The following is a 13,349-nucleotide window of genomic DNA, read 5'->3' as shown; positions in this document are numbered from 1 at the left end:
CGCCTTCCAAACTTTTCAAAATTATACTAGTTTCCGATTGAATACTCTCAAAGCTCCCAGAAAAGTGGAGGCCACTTTCAATACCACTTGTATGAAACAACTAAATAACAAATATTTATTGCATAATACGTGATTGCAAAATACAAACAATATGTAAAATGTTGTAAAAATTGAAAAATATAAGAATGTTTCTCATCTGCTTGTTATAGCCGGGTTTTTTTAAATGATGTAGAAGAAAAACATTCCATTCTGAAAAAAGCTTCGCGGGCCACATGTGGCCATGGTTTGGCTACCCATGGTGTAGAGTGTTTAAACCTACATAGATTTGAATAATAATCGCAAAATTACCAATAATTTTGCATTACTTATGCTTATAAAGTGTGCATTCCAGATTGTTCAGTTTTATTATTATTCTAGCCCCCGTTATTCTAGCTTAGGGTTACCATCAAGGTTGCCATTTTTTTTAAATTTGTCATAAAAAATTTTTGAATTCTGTGATTTGAACCTAAAATTCTGTAACGGTTTTCTGTGACCCTATTATGAAGTTCATTGGTTCATCAACAAATTAGAAACTTTTTGCAGTTTTAATAGAATTGGGGTTAGTTTATTTCTACTATAAAGTTTTTTCCTGACGATTCCATGCGATTGAAGCCAGTAACAGTCACCACAAGTGATATTAGAATCTTCCATGCGTTAGTGCATATATTATCGAATGAAGCAAGGATGGCGAATTTTTCAGAGATTATCCAACGACTCTCTGGAGCCACCACCCTTGCGAAAAATACTTTTCGAATTTTCTATTGTTCTTTTACTTTGATCGGTCAAACCAAATTCGGCTCTCCTTTAACACATAGCAGGAGTTTACTTTCCAATAGCGCTAGTACACTCGCTACTAGCAGTGATGCCAGCCTTTAAGACCTCGAAAATAGTTGCAAATTTTTATAATACAGAACAAAATCTAACAAGATTAAATTTCCCTACGAATTGTTATAGTTTGCAACCAAACGACATTCTGATAGTCTGCAGCGTATCAAGCGATATCTATACCGTATACAGCATTTTAACAACATTCATTTTAAACATTATTTTCAGTTCATCGTTATCATTCATTAATAAAATCTTAGCTTTATTTCCTTAGTTACCAGAATCTCCATCTTAACTGTTTTATTTAAATTCTCCCCATTCCAGGTGCCACCAAGACCGATTTACCGGCCGGAGTGCTGTACCGGGTGAAGGCCACCTACAAGTACGTTCAGGAGGACGTGGACGAGCTGAGCTTCGACGTCGGTGACATCATCAACGTCATCGAGTACGAGGACCCGGAGGATCAGGTTAGTTTTCTTAGTTTTTTTCTTTCAATAATTGATTGTTTTTAACCTTGTCTCTATTTTTTTAGGAGGAAGGTTGGCTGATGGGTATCCGAGAGGGTTCCAACGACAAGGGCATGTTCCCAGCCAACTTCACCCGGCCCCTGTAGATCTGTGCCTCGGAAACAAATGTTTAGAGACGTATTGAAAAAAAAAAGATTTGTGAGAAAGGAGAAAATACGGAAACAACGTGCAAATGCCAATTTTGATAGCCTGTATTATCAAGAGCTAATCCAGAAACAACAGAAACACGTTACACATCTACTACATTGTATATTGATAAACTGATGATCCTAACGAAATGCGCGTGCCGCAAGAAGTTGAACATAAGAAGGATTCACTAACCAGTTTAGGATAGAACAAGAGTCATCTTAAAAAAACCCTAAAAGCAGAACAAACTCGAAATCGATTGCTAATCATATGTATAATAGTGGTGTAGTAGCGGGTAGACGAAATCAAACAAAAATCACAAATGATAGGGCGAAATTAGCAGGTGAATTGTTGGAAGAATGACGACGTGCCTTTAGACATTTTTACTCTCGAAAGTCAAAAGATAAAATTGTGGCAAAGTGAAGAGGACCAGAATCAATATATCCGACGATTGGACGAAAGAAGAACCTCCACGTTTTTAATTTACTTTTTAAATTTTGGTCTCTGTCTTCCAGTTTTGAGTGACAACTTTTATCCGCTGTACGAAAAAGCTTGCTTTTTCAAAGTCTTCCTGTATGATTTATCTAGATCGAACCCTTTCAGCTACGAAAACCGAAATATTTACTATCTACTTTAATTTATTCGAAATGTATATAGACTACTAGGAAAGTCGAATCCGAAATGCAAGTTTTAAGCACACTTTCTGAACATACACTAGCGAGGGCATTCGATCCTGATTGAATTGCCTTCGAACTCTGGCCAAAATCTCTGACTGCAAAAATTACTCTCAAAATTGCCAATCCCCCAACACAAAAGCACCGTGCATTTTCCAATAAAATCTTTCCAACTGTAACATCACTTTAACACACAAGGTGAGTGAATTGTTAAAAAAAAGTGTCTCTCTCTCTCTGTAACTTTTTCCTCTGTCTGTTTCGTTTAAAACTCCCTGATGTGTTGCACAATTTTTTCCAACCTTTTTCACAAAGTGTGTGTGAACCATTTGTGTTAAGGTGTGTCACGTCATGATTTTCTACATCGATACGAATAGGTTGATATCGATTTCAAACGTTTCCCTATCCTAATTCTACGTTTCACACCGGAAAAAATACATAACGAAACTAACTTACTTTGAAAACTGCACGGTCCGAGTATGACGGGAAAAAATATAATGCATTTTTAGTAGGAGAAAACTAACCAAACAATCAAATAAATCGTTGATCGAGTACGATAGAAAACACGAAAAAGCACATTACAATAGAATGAATATTGGCACCTCCTAGTTGAATAAAATGAAAATTTGTAGCGAAAAATCCCACAGATATAATTCCCAGAAACAAAAACAAACTCCACATAGACATTCTTATTCAAGTACGAAGTAGGTACGACAAACCTCCACATCTCCCCCCGCTCTTTTTCAATTCCACAACCATGTAAAGTCAGCCAGCCCAAAAATGTCCCGTTCTAATGTGTCATCATACAAAACATGTTAAAAATATACATACACATACGTTTTTTCTTTTTTGTTTTCTGGTAGTCGTTAGTCGAGCGAATGTTATTGTGTAGATCTTCTGCTCCTTTATTATTATTATTATTACATTACTATCATTAAATGCTATTAATACTACTACACTTATTATTATTTGAATCACACACTTGTTTTTATTATATTTGAAAACTTTTATTTTAAAATGAAACAAATAATTAATTGAAAATGTAGGTTGAATAATGATTTGAAGCAAAGAAAGCAAACAAAACAAAAACGTTGCATAACACGCGGTCGAGTCGACGAGACAAATTATCAAATACAGCATGTTGAAGAAAGGCAACTGAAAGAAATTTGAACATTTGAATACCTGAGTTAGGTACATAGCTGTCATTATCGCTCGCTGATCGTCTCGACCATGGAAAGTGTAGATTGTCACAAACAAATTAAAAAAGAAAAAAAAACTAAATCCGCAAAACCGCAAAATAAAAGAGGATGCAACCGAATCGGAGCAAAGCGGAAGGAGAAAATGTAAGCGATGAGGAAAAAATAAATCGTCAATGAGAATGATGCAAAACAAGAACTAATAAAAACAATAATACGGTTAAGTTAACGAATTAAATAAACGTGAAAATTGTGAAACTCTTGGTGTGTGTTGATTATTTATTTGAGAAACCCCCTAATAAGTTAAAGCTGTATGACGAGTCAAGATTTTTGTGAATTCTAAAAATAATCGCATGCAGAATCTGGATTGCATATTCTGAAAGGAATTCAAAATATTCTTCATATTAAAAGTTTTTGTAAATTTTATTTTTCTGACACTTTTCATTTTTGTCAATTTTTGAATTTTTGTCATTTTTGATATTTTTGTCATTTTTGTCATTTTCGTCACTTTTGTCATTTTTGTCATTTTCGTCATTTTATCATTTTTGTCATTTTTGTCATTTTGGTCATTTTGGTCATTTTGGTCATTTTTGTCATTTTTGTCATTTTTGTCATTTTTGTCATTTTTGTCATTTTTGTCATTTTTGTCATTTTTGTCATTTTTGTCATTTTTGTCATTTTTGTCATTTTTGTCATTTTTGTCATTTTTGTCATTTTTGTCATTTTTGTCATTTTTGTCATTTTTGTCATGTTTGTCATTTTTGTCATGTTTGTCATTTTGTGTCATTTTTGTCATTTTTGTCATTTTTGTCATTTTTGTCATTTTTGTCATTTTTGTCATTTTTGTAATTTTTGTCATTTTTGTCATTTTTGTCATTTTTGTAATTTTTGTCATTTTTGTCATTTTTGTCATTTTTGTCATTTTTGTCATTTTTGTCATTTTTGTCATTTTTGTAATTTTTGTAATTTTTGTCATTTTTGTCATTTTTGTCATTTTTGTCATTTTTGTCATTTTTGTCATTTTTGTCATTTTTGTCATTTTTGTCATTTTGGCTTTTCGTCAATTTTGTCATTTTTATGATTTTGTCATTTTTGTCTCTTTTGTCTCTTTTGTCTCTTTTGTCTCTTTTGTCATTTTGTCATTTTCGTCATTTTTGTCATTTTTGTCATTTTTGTCAATTTTGTCATTTTTGTCATTTTTGTCATTTTTGTCATTTTTGTCATTTTTGTCATTTTTGTCATTTTTGTCATTTTTGTCATTTTTGTCATTTTTGTCATTTTTGTCATTTATGCCATTTTTGTCATTTTTGTCATTTTTGTCATTTTTGTCACTTTTGTCACTTTTGTCATTTTTGTCATTTTTGTCATTTTTGTCATTTTTGTCATTTTTGTCATTTTTGTCATTTTTGTCATTTTTGTCATTTTTGTCATTTTTGTCATTTTTGTCATTTTTGTCATTTTTGTCATTTTTGTCATTTTTGTCATTTTTGTCATTTTTGTCATTTTTGTCATTTTTGTCATTTTTGTCATTTTTGTCATTTTTGTCATTTTTGTCATTTTTGTCATTTTTGTCATTTTTGTCATTTTTGTCATTTTTGTCATTTTTGTCATTTTTATCATTTTTGACAATTTTGTCATTTTTGTCATTTTTGCCATTTTTGTTATTTTTGTCATTTTTGTCATTTTTGTCATTTTTGACATTTTTGTCATTTTTGTCATTTTTGTCTTTTTTTATCATTTTTGTCATTTTTGTCATTTTTGTCATTTTTGTCATTTTTGTCATTTTTGTCATTTTTGTCATTTTTGTCATTTTTGTCATTTTTGTCATTTTTGTCATTTTTGTTATTTTTGTCATTTTTGTCCTGTTTATCTTGTTTCGCATTTTTTCATTCTTATTATTTCGTATTTTTTGTCTTATAAGTGAAAGTTTTTGTGATTTTTGTTCTCTTTGTCGTTTTTGTCATTTTTTTTACTTTTTTATATCTGTCGTTGTTCTCATTTCTGTTGTCTGTTGATTTTTCCTCTTTTTTATAATTTTAATTTTTATTTAAACTTTTACATTTTTATTATATGCAACAAGCATCCGTCTGATATCTGAAGGCAATAAAATTTATTTATTTAATATCACAAATTCATTATCATCTCGAATATTTCCACGATAAGCGTGCAAATCATCAAATAAGCAAAACTTAAGAGAGCCCCTCGTCGCGCGGGGTGACAGATAAACGCAATAATTTTGTTGTTTTGATTTGTTGACATTTCCAAGTGTGAGATGAAAACGTCCAGATTTTGTGCAATTTAATTCCTCACCGAGAGAGTCTGCGGGAGCAAGAGAAAAATCTCCGCTCAGTATCTTTCTGGAGAATGAGAGAGTAAAATCGCAAGTGTGTTGGTACGATAAACCCTCTAAAAGTTGTCGTTAAAAGGATCGGTACAAAGCATGTTCTGGATTATTATCCTTTGCTACTTTTCTGTTTATTTAAAACTTTGTTTGTTATTTTTATGTGAAAAAAAATATAAATCTCGCGTGAGCTTTCATTATAACGGGTGTATTTCCTGGGGGGCCCCATCATATGTAAACGGGTGACGTTTTTTTTTATTTAACCATAACGGGTGACGATCTCAAGTTAGCCGCCCAATTTTTCCACGCGTTGGAAATGCTGGAGTTCTTCCTCTCCACTGTCAAGCTTCGAAAATTTCTTTGGCTCGGCAAATAAGGCTGTCATGCTCAGGCGACAAGCAGCGCGTTGACTTAGCGACACTCTCACACGACACGACATACCTGCTCTCATTTAATCTCTATGGAAAAAGCGCAGCCCTGTCATACAGAGCGCTTTGGAAAGCGCGACAAAGCTGATGCCAGGGTGTTTTGTAGCGCAGCGAGTAAAAATCCAATGGGAATATTGTTTTTTCTCTGTTTGAAGCAGTGATTTCGGGTTTTAACCACAATAGTTCGAAGATCCGTCCAAATTTGTGATAAAAACCAAATTATTTTTTTAATCGACGAGAAAATTTTCATAAATTCTTAGTTCCCTCAAAAGAATAAAGAATTTTGTCGGTTGATTTTTCGGCATTTTCGCGATCCGGATCATGATCTGATGAGTTTTTAATGGCTCCCGAAAGAAAGGAGACGATCCCAAGCATGTAGAGAAGTGATGATTTGTTGTGAATTTTCAAAGCGCCATGGCGCGTCAGCATGACATACCAATGCGTTACAACGCTTTCTTATAAGAACGTAGAATGCAAAGCGACGCATTGTCGCCTCAGCATGACATCAACCTAAAACTAATAAAATGCGCTTGGCGACAAACGTGTCGAATCATTTAATTGACTTAAAATAAATTCTACAATTCAAACATTTTGGAATTGCCCCTAGTGTCGGAGTTGATTCTGTACGGATCACAATGCGTTAAGATTATGTTTTCCTACAGAAAATTTTCTAAAAATTGCCTTAAATATTCGTTAGCAAAAAGCATTTGTGTCAACCGTTTTTGTCAAGAACATATTTTGTTACACACATATTCGACCATTTTACTCGGGTAACCGAATCATGTGACTGTGTGCGAGCGAGGTCTCGTCGCGTATCGAATCCCAAAAAAGTGACTCGCCCGTATTTTCTCGAGAGAGAAAAGGTGTGAGCGCGAGAGGATGCGAGAAAAATGGGAGAGCTCAATCCCCAAATTCAGCCATATTGAACAAAAGTTTGGCACTTGAAGTCGTTGAACGAGTGTGAGGTGCAAAAGCATCGGCAATTGCGATCGGTTTCGTCGGGAGTACGCGAGAGAAGAGTTTTGTGCAAATCGCGACGTCGTGACCTATCATCGTTCTCCATTATCCGCTGAAGAAGAAAAGAAAATTTTGTATTTTCCAGCACAAATGCCATCTTAAAAGGGCCACCCCCGTATCGTATGGAGTACAGTGGAGTTTTTCGGGGGCCCACTCAAGTGCATTAAAGCCGGATTCCGGAGTGTTCGGACGACGGTAAAGTATCGGCGTTGACAACCAATAGATTAACCAGAAGAAGCAGCAGGAGCACCAGCACCAGAGAAGAAAAAAAAAGGTGACACAAAAAGAATCGGTGGAAAAGTGCCTTGGTGTGGTGTTTTTTTTCCTGCTGCAAAGTGAAGTAATAGTGGGTGGAAGAGGGGTTGTCTGACGAGGCGACGCGGCCTGTAGTCGAAAATCTCGCCTCAAGAAGTGCTCACTATACTAGCTCTGGTTGCTTGCTTGCTGCCGTCTTGCCTTCCTCACAGCAAAGTCGTACGGGGTGCAGTGATGCCATCTGGTATTGGGTAGCCGAGCTACTGATAAAATTTGCTGACTACTCCTTGGAGATCCTCTTGTCAACTTCCGGCTGGATTTCCGGAGCACAAAGTTGCTAGATAAAAAAGATTGTCCCATGAGATGGTACCTAAATGTACAAAAATTTTGAAAGTCCGATGATCATCAATTTAGTCAATCGGTTTACTGCATTTGATGCTTGTTTCTTGTATGAGTTTAAAAAAGTATTTAGGTTCCATTATATGTAGGTTCACTAGGTTCTATGAGAAAAAGTACCTCAGAAAAATGTTGATAACCGGATTATCAGAGTAGTTATATTCAACTTTGTTGAGCTTATGTTAGACATGAGAACAGCTTAATATTATTCTTAACTACAATAATTATGTTGTTAAAACTCACGAAAACTCTTGGTAGCACACGAAATAAACAAATATTTAACTAAACCTTAGAAATAGATTACCTGTTTATTAAAAAAAATGCATTCGTTAGACAACACACCTACCATATACATGTTGATTTTGCAACATTAGTTCATTTGCTAGCGGAACAAACATTTTAGTAAATGCTTCTGATTTTCGTCATTTAAAGTTGCTAATTTCAAAATTTTAAGATTGCTTTTCAACTTAGGATTGTCGACCATTATAATAAGGAATAATTAAAATCCAAAGATTCTTTAATGTCTAACAATTTAAATCTCGCTTGAAAAAAAATCACATAAGAAAAATGTTGAAGTATTACCGAATAAAAAAAACAACTTTAGACTGTTTTGATTATTAGCATAGTTTTTGGTCTTATATAGGCGCATCTTCCCGAACCTAGAGAAAGATTATTTTTTAAATAAATTCATGATACTCATAAATGTATTTTGTAATGGAAATCCGCGTCTTTGAGTGTTTAAAGAATTTGATTTAAATTAAATATATAAAACACTCGTAGGCTGATTCAGATTAATTTCAGTTAATTTACGTTTTTTTTTAAAGAAAGTTTACCTTTCCTTCAAATCACTTAATTTTTTCTTAATTTGTGAGTGTGTCAAGCTTGAAACAAAGGTAAAAAAATGGTCATGTTGGAATATAATATAACTTGAACAATTTTTAGGTGATTTGTTTCGAACTTGGCACATTTTCGTATTTCCAAACTACAAGATGAGTTGAGTTGTGCTCTTTTAAAGAAACAGACAAATTAATTGATTGATTGAACAAATTGATTAATTGAAACAAATCGCAATCAACTTTCAAGTGTTTTTAACCAAATTTAAGTTCATTTAGTATTAGAGCATTTCTTTTCGATAATGAGAGTTGATCTTCACTCACAAAAAATCGCTTCGACTTGCCTAAAATTGCATGTTCGTCAATTTAATGGAAACTGCTTGAACACTATTCGTTAGATATTTTTCTTATTTTATTTTTTATGTATTGGTAGACAACCCCTTGAGCATGAGGGTCTATTTTGCAAGATATTTTCATAGAAATAAATTACAAAAAAAAAGTAAATTACAGCTTGATAATTGTTGAAGCTTTTTTAAGTACAAAAAATCTTCTTGTCATGATCTGGTTATAAGCCAAATTTTAGGAACATCTTTTGAAAATGTCAAAATGTATCGTGTTAAAACTCGGTTTTATTGTAGCTCCTACAGTGCTTCACAGTCTTAGCTAAAACATCACCATACAAAATGTAATAAAGTTAATTTAATTTTACGTTTATAATACAGAATCGACTATAAATTTTATTCGTGACTGGATAATCATCATAGAAAGAAGTATAAGGGGAATTTTTATGATAAGCCAAAAAGCCAATATCATATTTATAAAATATGTGTCAGAAAATCTACCAAATTCAATAGGGATGGAACAGTCAGCAATTATTTATTTATTTAATGATCTACTCACTGACAGTTATCACCGTAAAGCCAAAATTTATTTAGTAAATAGTTAAAGAAACAGAAGTCTTAAAACCTTTTCCAATTTAAGTAAATTTATTCGAAGCTAGGGCTAGCTTTTTAAATTAATTTGCACCATGTAACCTATTGTTTCAATCATACTTTAATTCACTTTTTTGTATACTGGAATCCATGTGATCCTTTAAAAAGATGTCCGGTTTTCACGATTATATCTTCATGGAGTGAATCTATCGCATGAGCACAATAGTTTAGAATACCATGAATCCAGTACCCAACGAAACGAAACTCGAGCCCCAACCGATGGCATCCCTATTCCGCCACCGTCGTCGTCTTGGAAGGCCTGTTTTCTTGGTAGTTGTCGCAGAATATTAGTGTATTGTCGTTGTTGCTTGCCGCTGCTACTGTTGGGACAATTACCCTTACCACCCTCCGCGCCAAAGTCAACCTACTTCGGCTGAAATCTGCACATCCGCGGACATGATTTTATACAAACCCTATACCGTGTAATCATCCTCACACCTCGCCCCAATCAGCCGCATGAGTCGTCGCGTCGTCATCGTTTGTTGCGTGTAGTTGCGCGAGAAGAATCTACCTACTACACTGACTGAGACGAGCGAGCAGAAAAAAAAGTTCCAACGATGTGTTGTACTTTATTCTTTTGAGGGACATTTCGTTTGTAATTTGTTCCATAGAGATCCGCGTGAAGCTTTGATTATAGTATACTAGTACCTACTATTGGTTAGTTGGACCGAAGAAAATTGGATTAGCCAGTCAGAGCTGTGGCCGATCCGTGCATGTCATCAAATCAAAACGAACCGATCGATTAGTGCTGCAGAAGAATATGGTGTGCAACCCGAAGTGAAGATGCGAACGGGAGAAAGGGGGGCCCAGTAATATATGCACTGTGGCGATAATCTGTGACTAGCAACCTTTTGAAGATTAGGATTTCCCCAATTTGTGTGGGGGAAGCTAGAGATGGTGTCAAGACCGGTTGTGGTTTGGTTGGCGAGGCATTATCTTTCACTTTTAAGGCTTTATTTATCATTTAACTCAACATATTTTATGAGACATGACATGAAGACAAATTAGTTTGGTAAGTGAGTTAAAAAATTTCTTTGAGACGCTCGGAATATTAGGTACACATATTTTTTATTGGAAACCAGCATTGACACTCAATTAGAACCAACCATTGGAATCACTAGTTTGGGATAAGAATAAACTATTACCAGTTTCTTCAAGAACTACTTCTTATCTTACCAAATGACTAATCGAGAGCGCAATACCGATGCACGTTTTTTTGTTGCTCGTATAAACAAACGCACTTATCGTATCGCTTGTTGTCAAAAGTTGCTAAGTTTAAATTCTGGCCAAGAGCAAAAACACTAGCTTTGAAATGCTTCGCCTGTTGAAAATAAAAACAACTGCTACTACTGGTTTTTTTTATCAAATAAATCTCATGGCGATAATATGAGCCTCTATTTCACATAATTCCTTGCAACTTATCTCGTATATTATTTCGGGAGGCTTAAATACTAGACTTTGAAATTAACCATATCACGTTATACCTTTTGCAGGCTTAAAATACGAGATTATGGTTATCAAATAACTTTATGTAGCAACTAGCAACACAATCAATTGAAAAAAAGGTTGAAAAGTTAGATATTGGTATTTTATATTGAGTCTAGTTAATTTAAGTTAAGTTTAAATCTCTATTTTTCTATTTTATTTTTCCGACTTTGAAACAAGAATTCTATATTTATTGAAATTTGAGATCTTTATTCTTTTATCTTCTTTGTTCCTTTTAACACATTGCGGACCAAATACGAGATATCTCGTTTTTTCACTTGCCGCTAGTGTGCCACACTAAGAAGCAGAGCTCAAAAGTTGTTGATCTAACTAGCTGACCCGGTTAACTTCGTTTTACCTTTTACTGAATCGATCATTAGAAAATGTTAAGCTTCATCTACACATTTTTAACTAATTCGTGCTCGTGCTCGTTTTCATGAAATTCGTCCTAAAGTTGTTTGAAATGTGTCCCATTTCAAGTTGATTTTGTATGGGAGCCTCCCTTCGATAAAAATTGAAAATTTCGAAACTATTATACAAACCATCTCTGGCCCGAAAAACCCTCGGATACCAAATTTCACTTCATTCCGACCGTCCGTTTATACGTGTTACCATTTTTATATATAGGATAATAAAAATTTATTCTACGAAATTAAGCACAATACTTGCAGAAACTCGAAAGAATTGAATTTGTAAAATTTTGTCCAGTGGTTTTTGAGATATAAAATGATGAATTTCGCTGATTTACGCGGTCCTTAATGTGTTAAATGTAAAACTTTATCTTAAATATTAAACTATATAACTAGAATTCAAAAACTGCATATTGAATTTGAAATATGTATTTAAAATCAAGAAACTATGCCAAAACTCATCTTAAATCTAAATTCTCTTTTTACTAACATACATTTTTCCGTCTCACGACATAGTTCCTCCAGTTCACTCGGTCCATGGCAACCGTTCTCCTATTTCTCGGGCACCCCACATTCGCCAGATCACGCTCCACTTGGTCTAACCACCAAACAATGTTTGAAAATTGAATCAATTTTGAAGTAGTAGTAGTAGTAAAATTCGCTTTATTTCTCTGTTTTATGGTTAACATTTGATTTCATCATTTTTGTTGGTCAGCCTAAATGGCTCTACAACCCTGTATCTTAAGTGTTTGAATGACTTTTGATTTTTTAATTTTCAATAATGACTACAAATTATTTTCACCCTTTTGTGATTTGTTTAAAGAATTTGATAACCTACTTAACTAATATATACATAATTTGATAACCTAGGAAAATCAATTTTGAAATTTTTATTAAATTTTTTTTAGCACATTAACGGATAAAATTGCAAAATGGTGCAAAATGATCAAATTGCAAGAACTGTCAAAGATTCTTGCTGAACAAAGTTTTCAAAAATGACCTTTTTTTTTCAAAAGTGGCATCACACATAAAGTTCCAAAATTACTCAAATTGTTAAAATGGGCAGAATTTATCTCAATCCCAAAATAAAACATTATCAATATGCACAAAACATCGGAACTTAAGTGTTTCAAAAAAAAAAGATCAAAAGATTAAAAATTTTCAAAATGAAAGGAATTTTATTTTATGCCAATATGCCACTACCGATTTCACGCACATCTACTTTAGGATAAAGCGAAACTCGATTTATGTTCATTTTCGACGGGTTGAGTGCAAAACAGAGCAAGTGGAGCAAACAAATACGTGTTTTTTTTTATCAAAAACTGGGGTATCCATCAAATGTCAAAATTTTGAATATTTAGGAAATTTACATTTTGCCTCGAAAAATAGCCGCCAACAACTATTCAATTAAATATGACATTTTTCCGAAAAAAATATAACATGTGTTTCCATACATTTTAGAACCAGTGGTCGATTTAGTAAATGAAACGCCTATCATGGAGCTAACAAACCTTTGACAAATTTATTTTGATGAGTTTCGGTAAAAGGCTGAGCTAGAAAAAAGTACGTTTTGTTATCAGTGTATCACAAGTGATCCACTTTACTTATCGTCAAAAATTCTCGCTGTCTTCGGAAAAGTTGATCATTGAATAAAATTTATATTTTAAACATTACTTTTATAGCTTTGAAAGTTCTGTAGTTTAACCAAAAAAGTGCACAAATTTAATGATTTTTGACGTTTTTCAAAAGAAATATTAAAAACAAAAGCTGATAGAAAAAAAATTGCATAATTTTCATCAGCGCCCCCC

The 13,349-nt window shown here is 33.6% G+C and overlaps 1 long non-coding RNA gene across 1 annotated transcript; it reads left to right on the top strand.

Moving 5' to 3' along the window:
* Window positions 1-239: 239 nt before the first annotated feature.
* Window positions 240-3,642, top strand: LOC129760534 (uncharacterized). Its single transcript, XR_008740358.1, has 2 exons — window positions 240-1,331; window positions 1,397-3,642. It is a non-coding gene; the product is annotated as an uncharacterized LOC129760534 (long non-coding RNA).
* The last annotated feature ends 9,707 nt before the right edge of the window (window positions 3,643-13,349 follow it).

The sequence above is a fragment of the Uranotaenia lowii genome, unplaced genomic scaffold, assembly GCF_029784155.1.
Source record: "Uranotaenia lowii strain MFRU-FL unplaced genomic scaffold, ASM2978415v1 HiC_scaffold_650, whole genome shotgun sequence".
Classification (NCBI taxonomy): domain Eukaryota; kingdom Metazoa; phylum Arthropoda; class Insecta; order Diptera; family Culicidae; genus Uranotaenia; species Uranotaenia lowii.
The sequence above is the reverse complement of the archived record's forward strand: the minus strand, read 5'-3'. Positions and strand labels throughout refer to the sequence as shown.